Source organism: Podarcis filfolensis (assembly GCF_964270895.1).
Source record: "Podarcis filfolensis genome assembly, chromosome: 6".
Lineage (NCBI taxonomy): Eukaryota > Metazoa > Chordata > Lepidosauria > Squamata > Lacertidae > Podarcis > Podarcis filfolensis.
Window position 1 is genome coordinate 69,264,431 of NC_139609.1, and position 22,336 is coordinate 69,286,766.

At 43.3% G+C, this 22,336-nt stretch overlaps 1 protein-coding gene and 1 long non-coding RNA gene across 7 annotated transcripts in view; one reads left to right on the forward strand and one right to left on the reverse strand.

Annotated features, from left to right (window-relative positions):
• Positions 1–8,391: 8,391 nt before the first annotated feature.
• LOC310764252 lies at positions 8,392–10,648 on the reverse strand. The gene is made up of 3 exons (XR_014549096.1): positions 10,519–10,648; positions 10,149–10,275; positions 8,392–8,475 (listed from the first exon to the last, which is right to left on the reverse strand). It is a non-coding gene; the product is annotated as an uncharacterized lncRNA (long non-coding RNA).
• The window catches only part of CHD6 (chromodomain helicase DNA binding protein 6), a 104,002-nt gene continuing 92,282 nt past the window's right edge, over positions 10,617–22,336 (forward strand). For 3 of the 6 annotated variants that reach the window (XM_083617664.1, XM_083617665.1, XM_083617661.1), the window contains exon 1: positions 11,078–11,183. The gene's annotated coding sequence lies outside the window, so the exon portion shown is untranslated. Of the gene's footprint in view, positions 10,696–11,077; positions 11,184–11,973; positions 12,263–22,336 lie in introns of those variants that run through there. The other 3 variants (XM_083617666.1, XM_083617662.1, XM_083617663.1) reach the window with 2 other exon arrangements.

Sequence of the window (22,336 nt, forward strand, 5' to 3'; positions counted from 1 at the left end):
ATATGTAAATGGTTGCCACAACAAAGTTTGGAAATTCTTTCTTATTGGTGAAGCAAGATGGCATATCCCTATCAGCTTCCTCAAAGGCCACAGCAGTTCCTGAATGCATGGTATGCAGCCATGAGGGACACAAATAAGGCCATAAAATCAGGCAGAGATGCATATTTGTGAGGAGAGCTTTAGACATCTGTACTGGCTTTAGAAATGTGTACGTTGAATACTAATTTGATCCCTCCAGTCCCCAAAGCTCTTTCCCAAACGATCATTGCATTTGTTATTTCCCTGTAGCCCAAGGCTAAATGATGAATACAGTATTAGCCGGTGGTCTAGGATTGGGGGGGGGGAGGCTGTTGTCAACCCACAATATAATAAATCAGTTTTCAAATCCTTCGGAATAGATGAAAGGTAGTGCTGTTATTCTAAAGCTGAAATCAAATAGGGCTGTGTTCTTTGCTTTGACACATTTATTTGCCTGCTTGTTTGTAAGATGCCATCTTGTGGCAAATGCTTTTTAGTTGTATTCTAAAGTGATGTTTAAATCCCCAAGGTGACTAAAGACTGAGTATAGACAGTGATGTTGCAAACCTTATTTGAGGTTCCAAAATGCGTGTGGTCAGCTTGCTGGCTTCATTGCCACAAGCAGGGCTGTCTTAAGCATATCCGGCGCCGTGGTGCAAAGATCCCTCCAACGCCCCCCGCCCCAATTTCCCAGAGTTGTCAACCTTTTTTTAAGGGTGGAACCCCAAAGCTGTTGACCTTTTTAAGGAAAGGTTCCCCAGAGCTGTCAGCATTTTTTAAGGGAAGGAACACCAACAGCACCAGAGGAAGCCTCTTAGGACTGGACGGCGCTGCCAGTGGGGCTGGAGGAGGAGGGCAGTGGCTGGAGGGCAGCTCCTCCGGTGGGGAAGAGCCGGGAGGCTGGAAGCAGCACCTCCCGGCACAGCTGACCACTTCATGCTGCGGTGGCCACGGCAGGCAGATGCTTTGAACACGGTGCTGCTTTGGTGCAGCATGGTGGAGGCAGGTGAGGGCGGCGAGTGGGCTGGGGGAGCCAGCCCCGTGGAGATCCGCAGCGCCAGATGCCCCGCTCAAAGACGAAGACGTTGGGCAAGCAAGCACACCGAGCGAGCAGGCCTGCGCCAAGTGAGCAAGTGGGCCTGCGCTGCTTCTGCCCAGCGTTGGCTTGTTTTTTTCCCTTTTAGCCGGCGCTTGGCGCGAGCAGCGCATACACTCGTTCGGTGTTCCCTGGACTCTCGCCTGGTGTCCTTCAGAACTTGGCACCCTGGTGCCCTGCACTACTAGCGTCTATGGGTAAGACAGCCCTGACCACAAGTGGAAGAGGTCTACAGCATTCCACTGTGGAAAGGCCTAAGAGGAGCCCCATGGGCCTGTTTACAGTAGTCAGTTTTCAGTCTCGCTTGCTTCCTCAGTGCTGTGCTGTTGCCTGCTCCTCAGCTTTGTAGGTCAAAGATAAAACTATCCCAAGGCAGTGGATGGATTGGGTGATATAGATGGCCTGCACTGTACTGCACTGCTCTTTACAGGAGGACTGTCTCATATGTTGGACTTGATTCACAGCACACTTGTCAAAAGAAACTGACTGCCACTGGTCCATACCTAGCTGCTTCTGAAAGTGTTCCAGGACTTAGAAATCATTAGAAATTTTGAAATGATGGCCTGAACTACTGTTGCCTTACCAGGTGTCTAAAACACCAAGTCTCAAGTGTTAAAAGAACCAATATTCACCTCAAAGAAAGTGAAGCTAGCAGTTTATTCATGAGAACTGAAAGATCAATACAACTATGTTAATATTTTTATCCTTTATAACTGTCAGCAGAAGTTTGTCTATCCAGAGACTTGTCAAAATAATTATTATCATCATTTAATGTTTGTTAAAGCATCTAAAATATACCCAAAGCTTAAATTAAAACTTCCTACACACAGGCCCCCAGTCTACATAATTCAGAAGGAATGGATAATCAATATTCTCTTCAGAATTTAACATTCTGCTGAAAAATAATACGGCTGTCCTGTTATGTATTTCTGGCTGAGTGAACAAATATACTGTACATTCCAAATGTAAAGCGATACATTATGGGTTTCCCCAGAATTGAATATGGGAAGAAAAAACTGCCTCTTCATTTTAGAAAATGTCAGCTTTTAAACAGAACAGCCCTTTAAAACAAATATTATGCCTATTCAATGCTCTTTAGAATGTAAGATCCTTACCTTACACAGGGTGCTGGTTCCAACAAACCACACAAACTCTGACTGTCCAAGGATGCTTGGGGTTCATGTTTCTTCGACAGCAGACTCTTCTCTACAATGCTTCATGGAAATTTTATTTTGCAACTGATGGGATTTTTGAAAAAAACAGCTGTGTGTGTGTGTGTGTGTGTGTGTGTGTGTGTGTGTGCTGTTCATTGGGGGAGGGGGCATTTTACACATTGCCAAAAAAGACAAAAGGCATTGCCTCCACCCAAAAAAGATTAAAGAGGACACAGATGTCAAAATTTTGCATATGTTAATTAGAGAGAGAGAGATGAAGATTTAGACATAATTGGTATAATTTAATTTGAAATATGTTTCCCCATAGTGAGAAATATTGTGACCAAGTGAATGGTCTTCTGTCATGGTGCTGTTAATGGACATCTTCGGCGCCCCTGCTCTTTCTTCATAGGGGCTTTATTTTCAAACTGGACAGACCAAATAACCTTTCAAATGGAGGACTCCTTCAGGGGACTGCCCTTTATCCTAACTGTTGAAAGGGGCTGCTTGGTTGGCACTGACCTGTGACAAGTTTTTTTCAGTGGTGGTTGCCTGGCTTTGGAATATTCTCCTTAGTGAGGTATACCTGTCTTCATCATTATTAACTTTCAGGAGGAATTTGAAAACATTCCTGTTTACCCAGGCCTTTGGTGGCTGAAAAACTCTGTTCCTGGCAACCACAAGATAATTGGATAGAAGTATGTTTTTATTGTGATTTAGAATGTTTTAATCAGTTTTGGAATGTTGTTGCTTTGGTGTGTGGTTTTTTTTTTCTTTTTCTTTTAAATGGTTTACCTGTTTGTTGCCCTGGACTCCTTGAGGAATAAGGGTTGGATAGAAATTCAACAAATAATAAAACTGTGGGGGCGGAATCACCACAAATATATCCAAGCTCTTGAGTACACCTTAATTACTCTTCTGATCCTGGCTACAAGTTCACCTGAGCTTTGTTGCATCATGTTTTAAAATTTTTATTTTTATTGACAGAAATGTCAAAAGACTGCTCAATGGCCGAATAGCAGGCTATTTACTAAGCTCACTGTTGCATTCAGCAGGAAGCAATAAAAGGGACAGAACTGGCAACTAGGTAACTTTAATTAAAGGCACAGAAGCCCTGAAAAGCCGCAATAGCACGTTGCATCTCCTTACTGGACAGGCTTGTGCTGAAATTGCATTAAAAACTTGCCATGTGGGTAGAACAGAAAAACCATTGCAATGCAACTAATTGTTATCAACCATGGCACCTGAATTCTCTGTAAAATCTAGTGAAGAAAGGATTCAATGCAGAGAAAATTGGAATTGGAAGCTCAACCTGGAAAAGGAAGGGACAGCATAAGGACCTGCCTCATGTTTGCTCTTGTAGGTTTATTTTTTTGTCATCTTCTCAATTATTTGCTCAACATAGCAAAGAATTAACCAAAGGGGGAAAAAGAACTTTGGAAAAAGAGAGACATAACAAAAGTGTCTCAAAATAAACAACATGCCAGAGTCTTTCACAAATGGGATTTATTCATTTTTCCAAGTAAAGAGATACAAATAATCTGTACTTTGCTTTGGTTTATATGCTGCCCCATCTTGTTATGCCGATGCATAATTGAGAGTGGTGTCATTAGAACATCTACTACATTTGCCATGTCCATGACTGCGGATGAGCGATGTTTTCCATGGTGACTATGTCCCACATTCAAAGTACACGTAGAAGGAATGTTTGTTTGGTTTTCCCACATACTAGCTATGACTCATTTCCCTGCAGTTATCATGAATTATCCATTCCTTGTGTTTCATGCATTACTTGCAAGTTGCAACTATATTAACTATATTGAAAAGCATAGATATCGGAGAAAAAGAGAGTTTGGTTCTTCTTCTTCTTAGCATGGATAATATTTCTCATTAATTTCCCAAACTTCTCGCTATTGGAGCAATTAGACAGCTCTGTAACTTTCTGGATCTCTTTTGGATTTTGAAGTGTCGGGGCTCATGATAATTGTGCAAAAGAGATCATTACAGTAAAGGGTAAAGGTAAAGGTACCCCTGCCCGTTCGGGCCAGTCTTGCCAGACTCTAGGGTTGTGCGCTCATCTCACTCTATAGGCCAGGAGCCAGCGCTATCCGCAGACACTTCCGGGTCACGTGGCCAGCGTGACAAGCTGCATCTGGTGAGCCAGCGCAGCACACGGAACGCCGTTTACCTTCCCGCTAGTAAGCGGTCCCTATTTATCTACTTGCACCCGGAGGTGCTTTCAAACTGCTAGGTTGGCAGGCGCTGGGACCGAACGTCGGGAGCGCACCCTGCCGCAGGGATTCGAACCGCCGACCATGCGATCGGCAAGTCCTAGGCGCTGAGGTTTTACCCACAGCGCCACCCGCGTCCCTAATTACAGTAGATACAGATTTTCTCGTCTCTTCATAAGCAGCTGCAGCTGTTCAGAAATTCTGTTTTGCTCAACTTCACAACTACTGTAATAACAGCAGGAGAGTGGGAGGCTAACTTGTGGCTCTCTAGATGTGGCTGTAAAGGTAAAGGGACCCCTGACCATTAGGTCCAGTCGTGACCGACTCTGGGGTTGCAGCGCTCATCTCGCTTTATTGGCCGAGGGAGCCGGCGTACAGCTTCTGGGTCATGTGGCCAGCATGACTAAGCCGCTTCTGGCGAACCAGAGCAGTGCACGGAAACGCCATTTACCTTCTCGCCGGAGCTGTACCTATTTATCTACTTGCACTTTGACGTGCTTTCAAACTGCTAGGTGGGCAGGAGCAGGGACCAAGCGACGGGAGCTCACCCTGTCGCGGGGATTTGAACCGCCGACCTTCCGATCGGCCAGCCCTAGGCTCTGTGGTTTAGACCACAGCACCACCCGCGTCCCTCAGATGTGGTTGTACTATGACTCTAATCATTCCTGACCATTGGCCATGCTAACTAGAGCTGACAGGATTTGGAGTTTAAAAAGTCTAGACTCCATTTTGATTCAAAATGGCATCTAGTTGTATCTAAACATAGACAAAAACCAGTGAGCCAGTGTGATGTAGTGGTTAAGAGCAGTAGACTCGTAATCTGGGGACCGGGTTCGCGTCTCCGCTCCTCCACATGCAGCTGCTGGGTGACCTTGGGCTAGTCACACTTCTCTGAAGTCTCTAAGCCCCACTCAACTCACAGAGTGTTTGTTGTGGGGGAGGAAGGGAAAGGAGAATGTTAGCCGCTTTGAGACTCCTTCGAGTAGTGATAAAGCGGGATATCAAATCCAAACTCTTCTCTTCATATTCCTGATCTTTGGAATCACTATGCAAAAATTGGTTAGGTTATCTTTAGAGGTGTCCAAACACATAGTAAACATCAATGTACCAAGATTTATAGTAGATTCTGGAAAATACTGAGGCTCAGAATTGACAAATCTCTGGACAGTTTACATGGTTTATGGGGGCAGCTGTCAAATATGGCTTTATATTTCATTCCTTGGGATGGAACACAGAGCTCAAGCATCATTTTGGTGGGCCCCAGTACAAACTTGTAATGCAGGCCCCTGTCCCACCCTACACTTACAATCTTGTGAGTAGTGAAATAAATATTTTTATTTTCATCTGAAAACCACATTTCCATTGTTTCTAAAATTACTCCATGGCCCACTCTGGGACTTTTCTACCATCCACCTGAAAAAACTAATCATCCACTATTTTTGTTTCATATACTATTCGGCTTGAAGAAGAGTTTTATAAAGATTTTTATTTTGTAACTTTGTTGTTGTTGCTCCTAATAAAAATATTATCCTGTTGATGTTATCTTTATTGTATAAAAATATTTGTGTACTGTTATTTCATTTTTTTAAAAAATCAAAGTTGTTTACAACCATTATAGGACCACAATAAAATACATTAAAATTTAAAACAGATCACCAGCTACTACAGAAATGTTTTCAGCAAATATTCAAAGGCTAACATAGAATACACCTCCTAATATGCTAGTTGAAGAGCACCCTACTCAACTAGATCAATGACATAAAAGGCTTGGTTTCAGGTTGAAGTCCCATGAGCTTTAGAACTTGGGGGACAACCAGCATTGCTCCTAACAGATGATCTCAGTGACTGAGCTGGAATATAAGGGTCCAGGTAGTCCCTGGACCTCAGTTATTCAGGGCTTTGTAAATTAATACAAGAACCTTGAACCTGGCTCGGTAGTAGATGGGCAGCCAGCGCAGAATGTTTTTACAATCGTGTCACATGTTATTGGCAATGTGCTTCCATCAGCAGTCTGTTGCATTCTGCTTTTATACTAATGTAAGAACATTACTGCACACATTTGATACATAAACCAGTTAACTTAAAACTTTTATTTTTCTGGTCTTTTTCATTGCAAAAACATGTATAATTTCTCTTCCAAGTTGACACTCAATAGACAAAATAGCTAGGTGGCTTAACTGTTCTTGCCCATAGTATAAGGGATGCAGTTTTTGTTGAATGCTAGTTTGCTGAAACGTTATTCAGGTTCTGCCAGAGTCACTGGCAGTGTGCAAAAAATCCACAGGGCTATGGACACTTCGTTAAAAACCAGTAGCAGTTGTATTTTTGTAAATCTCATGTAATAAGATACTGGGAAGAGGCAGGGGGTGGATCACAAGCTTTTCCATAGTAGGCATATCTATATCTGTATCTTTATCTGTATCTCAGATGCAGCATTTGATAAGGAAAATTCTCCAAAAGATCTGAACAATACTTGTGAAGCAGACATTTAGACACTTCTTCTAGTTACTCAGATGCTAGTGTCACAGACGTTACAAAAGCAGCAGAATGTAAAACAAATGTTACTGGTATCTTTTGATCTACAATTTCTCCTCATTTCCCATTTATCAGCACACGGACAGCAGCAGTTGGATTTCATCTCCTGGAATTTTTAAATACTTACATGAAAGATCTAGCATGGTGCCTTTTGTGAAGCTGACTTCCAAAATTATGTCGTCTTCTTTACATGACCATGATATTATTTGCTCCAGGGATCTTCTAAGAACGGAACCAGTTACAATTTTTGATGGGATCTCTAAAAGCAGAAAAAGGGACACGGGTGGCACTGTGGGTTAAACCACAGAGCCTAGGGCTTGCCGATCAGAAGGTTGGCAGTTTGAATCCCCGTGACGGGGTGAGCTCCCGTCGCTCGGTCCCTGCTCCTGCCAACCTAGCAGTTTGAAAACATATTAAAGTGTAAGAAGATAAATAGGTACCGCTCCAGCGGGAAGGTAAATGGCATTTCCGTGTGCTGCTCTGGTTCTCCAGAAGTGGCTTAGTCATGCTGGCCACATGACCCGGAAGCTGTACACCGGCTCCCTCGGCCAATAAAGCGAGATGAGCGCCACAACCCCAGAGTCGGTCACGACTAGACCTAATGGTCAGGAGTCCCTTTACCTTTACCTAAAAACAGAAAGAGTAAACGATATAGGCCAGGTAAACAATAGCTTGGGTTTCTACAGCACAGGGTTTCTTTAACATGCAGATAATATATGAAACTCTCCTTATTTGACGGCGGCGAGAGTGTTAATGGCTCAGAAGTGGAAACAACAGGAAACACTGACTGTAGAAGAATGGAGAATAAAATTGTTAGATTATGCTGAGTTGGACAAATTGACAGGAAAGATCAGATATTTAAGAGACCAAAATTTCATCGAGGACTGGGGGAAATTTGTGGAATATCTGGAAAGTATAAGTAATGGTCAGATAACGCTAAGGGGATTTAAAGAAGCACTGTGAAAAATTAAGAAATATTGTCTAAAGGGAATAAATTGAAAGATATAAAGAATGTCAATATAAAACTAAGAAATGCGTAACTTAAATGATAGCTACGAATGATTTACGGAAAAACTGAAGGAAGTCTAGAAAAAGAGTAAGTTGTGAAACAAATGATGTGAACTAATTTGCTTATTGTTCTTGATGTAAATTAATAAAAATTATTTCAAAAAAAAAAAAGAAACTCTCCTTATTTGAACCCAGGTATGATTGTGCATTGCAACTGATAAAGGATGCAAGGTGCCATATGTTAAAAAAAAAATCAGTAAAATTCATATTATAAAATGAATGTGTAGGAGATAGTGAAGGAAGGAATTAGATGAGAACAACTGCAGGACAAAGTATTTTGTAACTCAGTTCATCATTTATTTCGGAAATTTGAGTACAATGTCTGGAGAAATAAGGAAGATGACATGCTTGGTAAATCTGTCCAGAACAAGAGCTCTGAGAAAGTAAAGGAAATAAGTGTGATAATATGAAGATGGATTTAGAAGAACTATAGCAGGCAAATGGAAGTACAGAACAGAATGTGTTTAGAAATAAGTAGTGCAGTGTACCTTCTTGATGACAACAGCTGTAAATGGAGGAAAAAGGAATCTATTGCAATATACCAAATCCTCAGCTTCCCTCATAGAAGTAACTGAGAAAACGGAAGTCTGAAGATGTAAACTAGAAAACTTAACTTCTAACACGGAATTAAAACATTTTTGTCAAATGTTTGCAAACTTTAGTATTTTGAGATTTCCTTACTACAATTTCTATCAGTGTAGCAGACGTATTTATTTCCCATGTGGGTAACAGCATGCTTCCGTGACTTTGGAAAAATTGCAGCTTTGTTTGGTACTTTGGTCTATTCTTAATTTGATTGAGGACTGATTTATATGACCAAATGGACATATTCAGAATGTTGGTTGAACGGATCTGTGCAGAAGGACCAGCTTGACCAGCTAAGTGGGCAACTCCCTAGTTAGCATGGGTATGAATGCTAGTCTAGGATGTTCTATTCCCAGCTGGTAGTGGTACTCCAGTTGGAGGTCTTACATGGTCTTAAAAAATAATAATAATAATTTGTATTTAATTTTGCAGCAAGAAATCAACTTCTCACCTAGAACATCATTTTTCGGTGTGTATCCATAGGCATACTGTGTAACATATGGTATTGGGGAAGGGCTTCTAGCTTAGTAGCAGGGAAACTGCTTTGCATACAGCTCCCTGGTTCAGTCCCCGGCATCTTCAGTCAGAGTGAAAAAAACTGTCCAAAACCCTGAGGAGCCACTTCCAGTCAGTGTAGAATATACTGATCTAGATGGACCAATGTTCTGACTTGGTGTAAGGCAAATTCTTATATTGAACCCTTCACTGTCTTTTTACAACTTGTCTAAACACCTCACATCTTACCCATTCCTTTGAGCCTCAAAATAATGCATCTCTCCAAAAGGAGAGATTTTGGAATATTGGTGGTTTAAGGCGACTTGTCCATATAAGATAGGAAGGGGAATCACATTACAGTATTGTGTCCCTGATTGACCATTCTCCTCATCTGCATACTTTTGGTGAGTCAGCTTCTGACCATCTATTCTAGCAAAGCAGCTTTGAATACTGGTAGGATGTTGTTGCGTTCAGGTCATGCTTGTGGGCTTCCGACAGGTATCTGGTTGGCCATTGTGAGAACGGGATGCTGGGCCTGGTGAGCCATATATGTTCATCTATATAGGCTATACATTTGCTGTATCTCTATCAGAACTGCAGCAAACCATTCCTTCTACAGCTGGGTCATTAAAAATAGGCAGCAGCACCTTAAGCAAGTATCGGAAATTGAACCAGAAACTTAGTTCATACAAAACTTGGGCCCTACCACCAAGTTTAGCATATGGGGAAGCACTTGGTGTGACTGCTTTGTGCCATGCCCCTCGTCTGCTAAGTCCATCCACTTCTGCTATGCCACAACAAAGCTGCACTGAGCTGTCCCTGTGGTAAATGTGGGTGAATTTGGGCACTAGGCACATTGTAAAGTAATTCCATGACTGAATCGGCGTACAGATGTTTGGCAAGGATCTACTCTGCTCATGCTGTATCAGCTTGTTCATATTTTCCAAAGAGTAACACCCTACTCACCAGCCTACATATGGGGGGAAAAAATAACATAACTGGCAGAAGGCAAGAGGTCTTATTTCAATGTTTCTTTTCCAGGAATGTTCCATAGGTGCACCATTCAACCGGCGTATCAACTGCGCACATTAGCCTGGAACCAATAAAATAACATTAAAACCAGTTAGCAAAAGAAAGGTCTTCAGAATGTGTTTGATTAACTCCCACTGCAGCCATTACTCAACAGATTTTTTTTTGAGGGGGAGGAGAGGAAAGCTACTCCAAGGAATAGCTCGTCTAGATTGGCGCTACCCCACATCTCTTAAGGAAAGTTGGCATCCGTCCCCTCCCCCAGTATTATGCCCATTTCTCCTTCCCACACGCGACAAAAAAAGACCTGCATCGTCCTGCTCGGAGGTTGCACATTCCACCTCCAGACACTGTGCTTTAAATGCAGGAAATCTCACATCCGGGACATGAAAAGCGAGCAAAGACGTGGAATGCAAAGGGGGAGAGGTTCTCCCCCGCTTCTCCTCCCCTCCCTTCTTCTCCTCCGCTTTTAATGCTGGCTGAAGTAAGTAAAAAACCCCTTGATTGGAGGATACGGGAGTGGGGGGCGAAATCCTTCTCTCCTCTGCTAGCCTTTGGAAAGTTGCAGCTACAGTTGCGTTGGGCAACCGAGCTGGAGAGCTGGAAGGGGGCGGGAGGCAGGGCAGAGAACGACCGGGGCTGCAGATCCGGGAGGCAAAAGGAATTGCGGGGAGGGTGCGGGGGGGGGGGAATGCTCCGTCCTCGCCACAGCCAATCCCGGCAGCGATCACATCAATGCAAATAGGAGCACAATGGAGCTAGCAATAAGCGCGCTGCAGCCAAGCTTGGAGCGGGCTGCGCTTGGCTGACGGGCCGCCTCTCCAATGGCAGGCGCCGGGGGGCTGCGGGTGGCCAGTGGCTGCAGCGCGGGGGCGTGCCGGGGCCAGGCTAGGCTGTCCTTGCAGGGTGTCTGGGCTAAACTTCACCAAATAATAGCTGTTTGTATTTTGGCTGCTGCAGGAGCCATTTTAGGTAAGTTGGGCTCTGAACTTTTTATTGGCGCGCCGTGCGCGAGTGAGGGGTGCGCGGGGTGCGCAAGGCGGCCCGGGGCCAGGCTATGAATGAACTCTGCGCTCGCCGGGCAGGGCAGGCGGCAGGGGCCAAGGAGCCGGCGGCTGGTCAGGCGGCCCGGGCTCGGCCGGCGGGCGGGCGGGGGGGGGGGTCTTGCCAAGCGCTTAGTTTCTCCTCTCAGACACTGTCATGGCGTTGGCGAGGCTCTGTCCTTGGGAAGCAGAGCTGGGCGCCGGGGGACGGGGTGCTGCGTGTGATGGTGCCCTTGCGCAGAGTTGCAAGGAGGGAGAGGATGCCCATGTGGAGCCGAGCAGGGATGCCCCGCAGGTTCCCCTTGCAGCGCAAACCTTCCCCCTTAAAGCGCAAGGCTCGGGGAGGAGAGCGAGCGGGGGATGGGGGAGGGAGGGAAGATGATCTGCAGCTCCTCCCTCTCTCCCTGTGTGCAGGCAGGCTGTGGGCTATGGCTGGGGCTGCCGCCGCTGACCCTCTCACCCCCAGAAGTTCTCTGCGCCTGCCCACTGTTTTGCATGGGTGGCGATCGGGAGGATGCGCCGTCCAACCCCAGCTGCGACTCCCCTTGGGTCGAGTCCCACGCACTGCAGTTTGCTTTCTCTCGCCCCCCCCAGCCCTCCCTCCGAGGCGCTCACGCACAGAAACGCGCGCACACACACAACGCACAGTCCAGCCCACCTGCCTCTTTTGCAGATCCATCCACAATACGGCCATGAGTCATGTGCATTCCTGCAACCATGACCAAGTTTGGTGCAATTCCGGGGCTAGGGAGAGATTAGCATCGAAGGAGAGTTGGAAACTCAATCCATCCCCTCTCTACTCCTCCTTTCATTGTTTTGCGTCCGTGTTGCCACCTTCCGAATTATGCCGCCGGGAGGTAGTGATGTTTTGTAGAGGGCTTGTAAATATTTGCAGATTAAAAAGCAAATCGGGAGGCCCTAATTCCCAGGGTGAAAGAGCAACTCCCCATCTTGTTTGATTTTGTGACCGCCTCAGCGCTGTATGTTTTGAGCTATGAGACGTGTTCGGTAAGCATTCCAGAGTTTACAAAAATGGTACACAGCAAGCCTGCATGGCTGTGTGTTTGTGTGTCTGTCTTGGAGGGGGAGACTTGGAACCTGCAAACTGTGTACACTGTCCCTGTGGACTAGTGACTTAAAAAGTGTACGTGTAGTACAGGGTGATGCATACTGAAATGGGACTTATCATTGAGAGAAGTGTTTTCCAATAACCTGGGATTCCACATGGAGTATGAAGTTTACATACTAAAGAATGGTTATAGGCCTGATCTGCTACCAGTACGTGGTAAGAAACACCGCAGATAAGAAGCATCTCTGCTGTGGTATACTGGCATTTGTTAGACTGATACTATACAAGCTGTGATTTTGATGATATTTTTGTACTTCCCCCACTATTGTAGCAAAATGTCAATTCATTGCCAGTCTCCTAACACTGCAACCAGCAAAACAACTCATTAATTTCAAATCTGGAATATCATCACCCACAGCTTCTTGACCTAGGGCAAGCAAGGGCATCTTCTAACCCTGAAGTGGATTAGAAAACACAAATGAAATCTGCTAATGAAAGCAATTAATGAGCAAGGCTTTCTGTGCTGTAAAAGCGGCAACTATCGTTGCTGCCAGCTGATCCGTTCCTTCTCTTTTGCTGTGTGCAGAGCAGACACAGATCTTTTGTGACTTTGCAGTGGTAGTCGCAATAGAAGAGGCATGGCAAGTCACATTAGAGTCACTTCTCATTCACTCTGTTGTCGCTGTCTCCCTGTGAACTTGTAGTCTCATTACGCAGCCTTAATCCTCATCATTTTGATCACTTCTTTGGGGAATTCTTTATGTCTTGTACCAATGACTTTTTACTGGTAATCGGAATGGATTTCTTCGTATTGATCAATAAGCTTCTCGGTCTAAATGCTATAAGAAGTCAAAGGGAAACCCACACACTCCCAAACAGAATGTAAAAAAAAAAGGGGGGGGGATAAATCATACGTTGTTGCTGGCTGGTGAAACCATTTTTTATAATATACCAAGCATTTTCTCAGTATTGACTTGCCTTTATGATAATTGCTCGAAACTTTAAATAAAGTTGGGAACGTCTGAGACTGGTGAGGCATTTGATATTTGCAATGCTACTCTTGACAGCAGGGTTAGATGTTCTGAGAGCCAGTCTAGTGTCAATGTGATTGATGGACTGGATCAGTCACAGCCTCCCAGCTTTGGCTACATTGCACCATGGTTGTAAAGATGAAATGTGGGGAATGTATGCTGCTCTGAGCTCCCTGGAGGAAATATGAAATAAATGTGTAATAAATGAAAACAGTAAGTAAGTATTTGCTAGTCTGCATAGATTCTTCAAATTTATTAGTTTGATCCCTAGACTTAGGCATATTACTCACTGTGGTTGTGAACCCATGTCTTGACAAAGCTAGAACTGGGAGACCCTTTGACATCAGCTTTTCTATGTGGAGAAAGGGTTTTGTGGTTGTTGTTGGCAGTGTTCGAAATTAGGCAGTTGCCAGGCGCATTTTGCACCTGGCTTTTGACCACTTGCAACCAAGTGAAGATGCCTGGGTGCCAGGATGGCGCCTGACGTCTCCACCATCTGGAGGTGCATGCCTGGGGATCTTGTTGGTCGTGGTATGAACCATTCAGTGATGAGCAGCTCCTCACCCATCTAAAGCAGTTATAGCCCAGACACAGATTTACCACATCTAGTGAGAACTAGGTTTTAGCTGAGCCAAAAACATGTTCTTAGGATGAAGAATCATGGCCTGCTTCTCCATTGTGTCCTTGTTACTGCAATGCTTTGGTAGCATTGCAGGGATATTATCCTGATGCTGCAAGGGAAATGTGCAGAATTGTTGTGTCAGTGATACAGTGCTTCTTGACTTAACTTGAAAAAGAGGTCCCTCTTCTTTTTAAAAAAGTAGCGTGTACTTGTCGACTGCTGTTAGTTTGGAACACCATATTTTAGTAAAATGACTGTCCTGTTCTTGTTTTCTTTGAAATAAGTCCCACTTTGTTCAGCTGGGTTTACTCAGAGTATGTAAGTGAGGCGTAGAAGTACAGCTGTCATTTACTGAAAGGTGTTGCCTGTATATTTTAATAATACATGTATTATCCTGTCATTTTGCATAAAGTTCCAAGGCGGAACAGTGGTACTGCTAAGTTGTTTTGAGCAGTCCTAATGAGAAATTTCAGTAATATTGTTCAAAGTTGCACCTTAGTATTCGGAGAGGCTGAGATATCATGTCTCTTGGGACCAAACAGGAATTGAACAACCTGTTCCTTGTACTCCCTGGTGAGAGATTGTCTCTGCAATCCCTGGTGGGACCTTTGATGAAATCACTAAATCTCTTTGGGATGTTTCCTCTCTGATGTCTTGAAAGCACGGGGCTCTGAGACTTTGCTACAAAACTTAATTTATTTGTATTTGTCCATCATCCCACCTGCTGAACATTTTCCTTGGAAAGTAAAACTACTTTCATACTCATCCTTCATTAGCAAAGATACATGAATTTTAGTTTTTATTTTGTAAATTTGTGTTTTGTGTGGCTTCCAGTTTAATTAATTAAACTGGAATCCACACAAAAAACCAATTTACAAACTAAAAACTAAAATTCATGAATCTTTGCTAATGAAGCTGGTATCATTACAATTCTGCATCTCTGCATTTTCTTTAGCATTTGCAAAACTTGGTGGTAGAAAGGAGAGTCAAATGCAAGAAGAGAAATCATTAATAAAATGATGGAGGAGATTAGAGGCAGTAAACTTTCATTCAAAGAGGCAGATATGGAAATAGGCTTGAGCTTTTGTAGGTAACAGGAGATTTTGTCAGGATAGTTTGAAATCTCTTGTTGAAAGCTGCATAAGCTGTGCATCCACAATTGCTTTTGTGTGTGTGTGTGTGTGTGTGTGTGTGTGTGTGTGTGTGTAAGTTAGCATTCCTCAGGTGGGAACAACCAATTCTTTCTCTTTCTATGATAATCTGGCTGTGGAGACTGCTGATTGGCTCACCTTTGTGACAGTCATGTCAATTGCAGAGTTATCCCGTAATCCGTTCAAGAGCAGTTCAAAGGGTGTTTTTTTAAAAAAAAAGATTTATATTTTTTTTAAAAAAATAAGGCGCCAAATAAATGTTTCGTCAAATTAACATAATGTATGCTTGGGAGAAAATAATTATCAAGCAAAAAAACTTATCTGAAGGAGAAGCAGCAGCAAAAATGGTGCCAGGTGCCAGGTACTTGTGGGTTAAACCACAGAGCCTAGGACTTGCCGATCAGAAGGTTGGCAGTTCGAATCCCCGCGATGGGGTGAGCTCCCGTTGCTCGGTCCCTGCTCCTGCCAACCTAGCAGTTTGAAAGCATGTCAGAGTGCAAGTAGATAAATAGGTACCGCTCCGGCGGGAAGGTAAATGGTGTTTCTGTGCGCTGCTCTGGTTCGCCAGAAGCAGCTTAGTCATGCTGGCTACATGACCCGGAAGCTGTATGCCGGCTCCCTCGGCCAGTAAAGCGGGATGAGCGCCGCAACCCCAGAGTCGGTCACGATTGGAGCTAATGGTCAGGGGTCCCTTTACCTTTACCCTTACCTTTACGTGTGTAAAGGAGTAAAGGAAGCAGAGCATTCAGTACAGCAAAAAAATAAAGATGCACTGGTTTTTGGGTATGCTAGTCACACCAGTAAATATCAAGTGGTAATTCTTTTCCTGGGCGGTATTACTCAAGCTACAAGTAGGAAGATAACATGTTTGAATTCTTCCCCACTAAGCAAAAAAAAATAAAAAAAAATTGTCTGGGACCATGGATTGCTCAGTTGTCACAGTATAGTGCAGATAATGCCAAGATTGCAGGTTCGATCCCCCTATGGGACAGCTGCATATTCCTGCATTGCAGGGGGTTGGAGTTGATGATCCTTGGGGTCCCTTCCAACTCTACGATTCTATGATTTTGGAGAGCTCCTGGTGGTTAGGATGGGCCTCAGTGATGAGCTGGATGGTTTGGTAGCTTCTTTGAGAAAAATTCAAACATAGTCACTTTCCTCCCTGCCACCAATATCATGCAGGAAACATTTTACCACCTGGTTCTGCGAGGTCTCCCTTTAGAATTCAGGCCAATGGTGTAGCGTGGGGGTGGGGGCACAGGAGCAGTTGCCCTGGGCTCAAAATTTCAACACCCTATGCTGCCTCATCACAGCTGCGTGCTTCCGTCACTGGGCTTTGTTGAAAACAGCTTTTCCATGTCAGCCAGGAAGGGACCTTTCCAGACTGCGGCTGCCATTTCCTGGGTGACGCGGATACCTTTAGGGAGGCAGTTGAATGCACATGCATACAGTGGTACCTCGGGTTACATATGCTTCAGGTTACAGACTCCACTAACCCAGAAATAGTACATCGGGTTAAGAACTTTGCTTCAGGATGAGAATAGAAATCGTGCAGTGGTGGCACGGCAGCAGCAGGAGGCCCCATTAGCTAAAGTGGTGTTTCAGGTTAAGAACAGTTTCAGGTTAAGAACAGACCTCCGGAACGAATTAAATACTTAACCCAAGGTACCACTGTACTATGTTCATTTGATGTTTTTAATATTTTGTTGGGAGCTGCCCAGAGTGGCTGGGGCAGATGGGTGGTATATAAATAATAACCTTCGTTGTAGTAGATGTATTACCTATTGGAAGGGCTTTTTGGCTTATATAGAAATGCACAGGAAGAATTTCTTCCCATTGGACCAATCAAAGAGGCTTGGAACAGAAGTACTGTGGGTTCATTGGCTAGGTCAACTGAAAAGGCACTCTTCTGTACTGTACTCAGTCTTTGGGTTCTACTGAGTTGTACTCAGAGTAGACCTGTTAAAATTAAAGGACCTGAATTAGTCATGCCCATCTGCTCTGACTAGGACTAATAATTGGCTACTATCTTCTGGAATTCTCTTCTGAGAAATATCTATCAAACCGCTTCTTTGCTTTCATTCTGCTGCCAGGCCTGGGACAACGTTGCTATAGAAAGATTTTTCCTGGCTATTAAGTGATTATCCTGATTCAATTTGTTTTTGTCTTTTCAGTTTCATTTGTATTTCAATTGTTACGGATAGCTTCTATTTACATTTTTTCTGTATGTGAAATTTGCTGCTTTGTGAACTTATTTTAGTGGAACAGAGAGCAATAAATTTATTAAAATGATATAGACAGGTACTGGTTTGTGATGTGATCTGCCCATCCTATGAACAGTTACTAGGGCCCTATTAAACATAGTTGAATTTTGAGTAAAGATGCATAGTATTATACTATAAATCTCAGCACTGGTGCACACATGAATTGCTGATGTCTAAAAACAATAAAAATGTGTTTCAGAAAATCAAAACTAAGAGGGTGAGGTTGATTTAGTGTTTCTCTTGTTTACATTCAAACATCCTGAAATGTGTGTTATTTCTTCTTCAACTATTTGTATCAAAGCAAAAGAAAATCACCAATAGTTGCTTTCTAAGAGCCACTTCAAAGGTGATAGTCCTCCTTCACATATCATAGTACTAGCATAATCATAATAATAGCATTTTAGAGTATTCAGACACTTCATATACATTTATTCTCTGCTGGCTATTGACTGAAACAGACACATAAAAACACACATTCTCAGTCATGTGAGTGCTAAGTATATGGGGAAAAGGAGGAAAACCATACGTTAGGTGTGTGTGATGTCTGTAGATGCACATTTGGTGTACATGCCCTAAGAGGCACCATTCAGTTGTGGCTTTCCAGTGCATCTATGCACAGCAAGAACAGATGAATATGTACGGCTTGCAAGTTCCCCCGTATTTGTTTATTTTCATAATTTACATCCCAACCATCTGTCAAAAGTACTTTAGGTGCCATACACAAAAATGATACACTAGTAAACATTAAACTAAAATAATCAAGCCAGATACTATAGAAGTGTGTGGTTCAAGAAAATACTTTCATGTAAGATGAAAGTCGCATTTTAAAAGGTGCTGAAGAATGTGACTGACTGCTTTTAGGGCTTTGTGGTAAAAATTAACTAGTGTGGCATCAATGTGTTTTTGTTTTCCCATCATGCAATGTGCAACTAAGCTTTGCATGGTTTCGTGGGGTTCAGCTGTACAGTGGCACCTCGGGTTACAAACACCTTGGGTTACAAACACTTCGGTTTACATACTCCGGTAACCCGGAAGTAGTACCTCGGGTTAAGAACTTTGCCCCAGGATGAGAACATAAATCGCGTGGCAGTGGCAGCGGGAGGCCCCATTAGCGAAAGTGGTTCCTCAGGTTAAGAAAGGTTTCAGGTTAAGAATGGACCTCTGGAATGAATTAAGTTTGTAACCAGAGGTACCACTGTACTCTATTTCATCATGCTGTGGACCAGAATACTACCTGGAAAGTACTGTGACAATGGTCATTGAATGTTTGTGTTAGGAACAGTTTCCTCTCTCATCTGTATTCCGCAAATTTTATTTCTCTCTCTCCTGTTATTAGGCATTCTTGCTGCACGTAGCTGATGATGATGACTAGCTCTTTCCCAGATCACACTGTACTGACTGAAGAGCCCAAGTCGTATGCTGGATGGAAGAATAGACTTGAATCTGATTTCATATTCTTCCTTGACCACTAAGTTGGTGGCCTTGGGCCAGTCCCAGACTTCCTCTCAGGGCTGATATTAGGAAAGAATGAGATAACGCCATGTACCCTGAGCTGTTAGGAGGAGGGATGGAATACAAATGTGATAAATGAAGTCTGACTCTGGTGTAAGCCATTTATTAAAAGGCTGCCTTTTTTGCTCTAGGCCGTACTAGTTCTCTAGCTGATTTAGCAATTGCACTATCATGTGGATACTCACAGGAAAATAGCTACCGCTCAGCTCCTCCTTTTCTCCTTAGCCTAGAACTAAGCCTTTCTTTGGTTTAGCGTTCTTTCCAAACCTAGACTCATGGTTTGTCTCATTCCATGCATAACCAAAAACGCAAACCTTTACATGCTACAAGTTGCTTTACTTTTATAACAAAGACCTGAGTTTCCTGCTTCAGTATTGTTAGTTTTTAATAATTTTGATTTGTCAAAAGGTATGCCAATAATATTTCTGACAGTATTTTCCCTTTATGTCTTCAGAGGCATTGTAAAGATGTACAGGTGGATTATGCAAAGCAAATTTATTTTCTTTGGCCAGTTCTCTTTTTTGTCAGGAAGGTTGCTTGAGAATGTGAACTTCTTTTTAAAAACAGCTGCAGAAACCATAAGCTTGAGGCATCTGTGCCTTGTATGACCTCTGAGACACAAACTACATGTGATGGCAGTATTTGCTGAAACTTGGGTCTGCCTCTGTTGTGTATAAACTGGGGTGGGGAGCTCTGCTTTTTAAAGCAAATGGGGCATACTGGTGAGGAGAATAAACCCCTATCCTCTTACATGAATATATGTAATTATTAAGTATCTATCTGACAGTTTACACTCAGTGGTCTGCAACTATTTTTGAGGAAAAAAAGAGGTCGTCATCTGATAATCCCCCGTAGCCTTCAGACTGGCCTGCCATAGATTTCCCTTTCTCTTGACTCCTTTAGCCTATAGATTAGCACAGCTGGGCATCTTTCAAGGGCATCACAGCACTGAACTTTTTTATACCTCAAGAGCATCAAACTCTTCACAAAATGTTTGAGTAGCAAATTCCAATACAGGCAACTCCCCATTTGCACAGGTGTTGCGTTTCGGGTCATACTATGTGTTGGTGGGGCACGCATAAGCCCACCCTGCCCTGTTCTGCCCCCTTCTGGGGCTGAAAATGGTGTGCAAGTCAGCAGTCGCCCATGCCTTAAACGCTTGCAAAATATGTAACAATTGGCCAAGTTCCCAAGGATGCTGACTGCAATGTAAACTTTACTGAAATTTCATGTTTAGCCTTAGTAGGATTTCTATACGACTTTGTCAGCCCTAGATAGCCCTAAATGCCAGTGGGTTTAAATCTACAGAGAAAAAGCATTATAACACAACTGAAAGTCAATTAACCCTTAATAGTTATTCTCATTCTCTTAGCATTCCCCCACCTGCGCATTGTATATTTTAAGGAAGAGCTTTAAGAGCTCTAATACAATTTCTCTCTTGTGTGTTCTTAATACTGCTATTATTTCATTGTTGTTAGACCATTTCTGTATTTTTTAATGTATTTTGTAAATTGCCCTTTTAGTATTGTAAACTTCCCTGTGATCTTTGGATGAAGGCAGTTTAATAATAATGATAATAATAATAATAATAATACAGCGGTACCTCGGGTTAAGTACTTAATTCGTTCCGGAGGTCCGTTCTTAACCTGAAACTGTTCTAAACCTGAAGCACCACTTTAGCTAATGGGGCCTCCCGGTGTCGCCGCGCCGTCGGAGCATGATTTCTGTTCTCATCCTGAAGCAAAGTTCTTAACCCGAGGTACTATTTCTGGGTTAGCGGAGTCTGTGACCTGAAGCGTATGTAAAGCGAGGTACCACTGTAGTAATAATATCCCTACTCACAGCCAAGCTCTAGCACTAGAAAGCATCGTACTTGTGAAACAAGTGTTGTGTCAGTGTTGGAGGGGAGAGGCTTTGTGTGGGTAATGGTGGCAGCTGTTTTAGTTTGAACCTTAGGGTATAGGCTTTATTTTTAAATCCTCTAAATTAAGAGTTGCTTTATGTGTGTGTTTATGTATGATAAGAGAATATAGGGCTTGTGTTCCTAAGGAAAGTGAACTTGTTTTGTTGTATATTCAGGGGAATTGCGTAGAAACAAAGAATTCTCTGAAGTTTTCTTTAATGGCCTGGTCTATTTCTGTAGACACTGGCCACATAGTTCCTGGTGCCCAGCAAGGACTCAACCAGAGCAAGCCCAAGACACAGTGGTGCCTGGGGCAGAAAATCCAAATGCTGATGATCATGTAGGTTTTCCTCTGCTGTCAGAGGCAGTCTGCTTCTGAGTTCTAGCACCTGAAAACTGCAGGAGAGGAGAGTGCTTTTGTGCTCAGTTCCTGCTTGTGAGCTTCCCTTAGGCATCTGGCCACTATGAGAACAAGGCTACTGGACTACATGGTCTACTAGCCTTTCCAGCAGGCTCTTCTTATGTGTTTACCACAGGATACAATCCGTCAGGAATGGCTTCTCTGCAGCTACTTCCTGTGCAATGAACAGGAGTTGTGCAATAGCGCAGTAACGCTCCCGTGCAGTTCCTATTTATTTCATTGGAGCTTGCACATGAGAAAATTCCCGGTGGCGATGATATCTGTCTCCCTCTCTTTTATCTGAGGCGCCTGTCTCATTTTTCCTCTTGATAAAGGCTATCTCTATCCTGCACTGGTGCATCGGGAAGGGGACATAGTTCTCTTAATGCTAGATCTTAAGAGCCCCTGGGCAATTGCAGATGGATGATATAAGATGGCTAGTACTAGGTCTAATGTTTCTAGTAGTTACTGCAAAGGTGGGAGTTTGCCCTGTCAGTCTTTGTGCAGCCACAGCAACAGGCATGTAGATAGTTGGGCTGTGCATTTGTTGTTTTGACCTTTAGCGCACCTTCTTACAGTTTTAATGGAAGATAGTTCAATTAATTTAAATCACAGGAGAAAATGTATTTGTTTGTAGGCAGGCGATTTTAGGTCCACTGATTTTTCAACTTAAGTAGCAACTACAGCCACGTGGAAGCAGTTTGAAGGAAGAGAAGAGCCTGTGAAAGGGAAGGGAGGGCAACGGGCCAGTCTTAACACCACAAGTCTATATACATGTCTTCTAAGGAATAAGCAGGCACCCCCAAATTGAACAGTTCTATCTTGTGCTTTTGGTCTGTAACACTAATGTTATAGTAACAGTGCCTGTGTGGGTGTGGTTTTTGAGGCAGAGATTTTCAAAGAACCGAACACTCCTTTTACGGGCTATAAGCCTCGTTTGGGAAACGTATGGCTGACTTGCAGGTTCTGTGCTGGAATCCTGTGAAGGCCCGACCCTCTTTTGGAAACAAAGTGTTTCTAGACCTCATTGTGATGGAGAAACCTTGGAAATGTGGTTGCTGTGTTGTAAAGGCAAAATGAGCTGGAAACGTCTTTGTGTGCAGATTTTTAAAAATGTGGCTACAATAGCA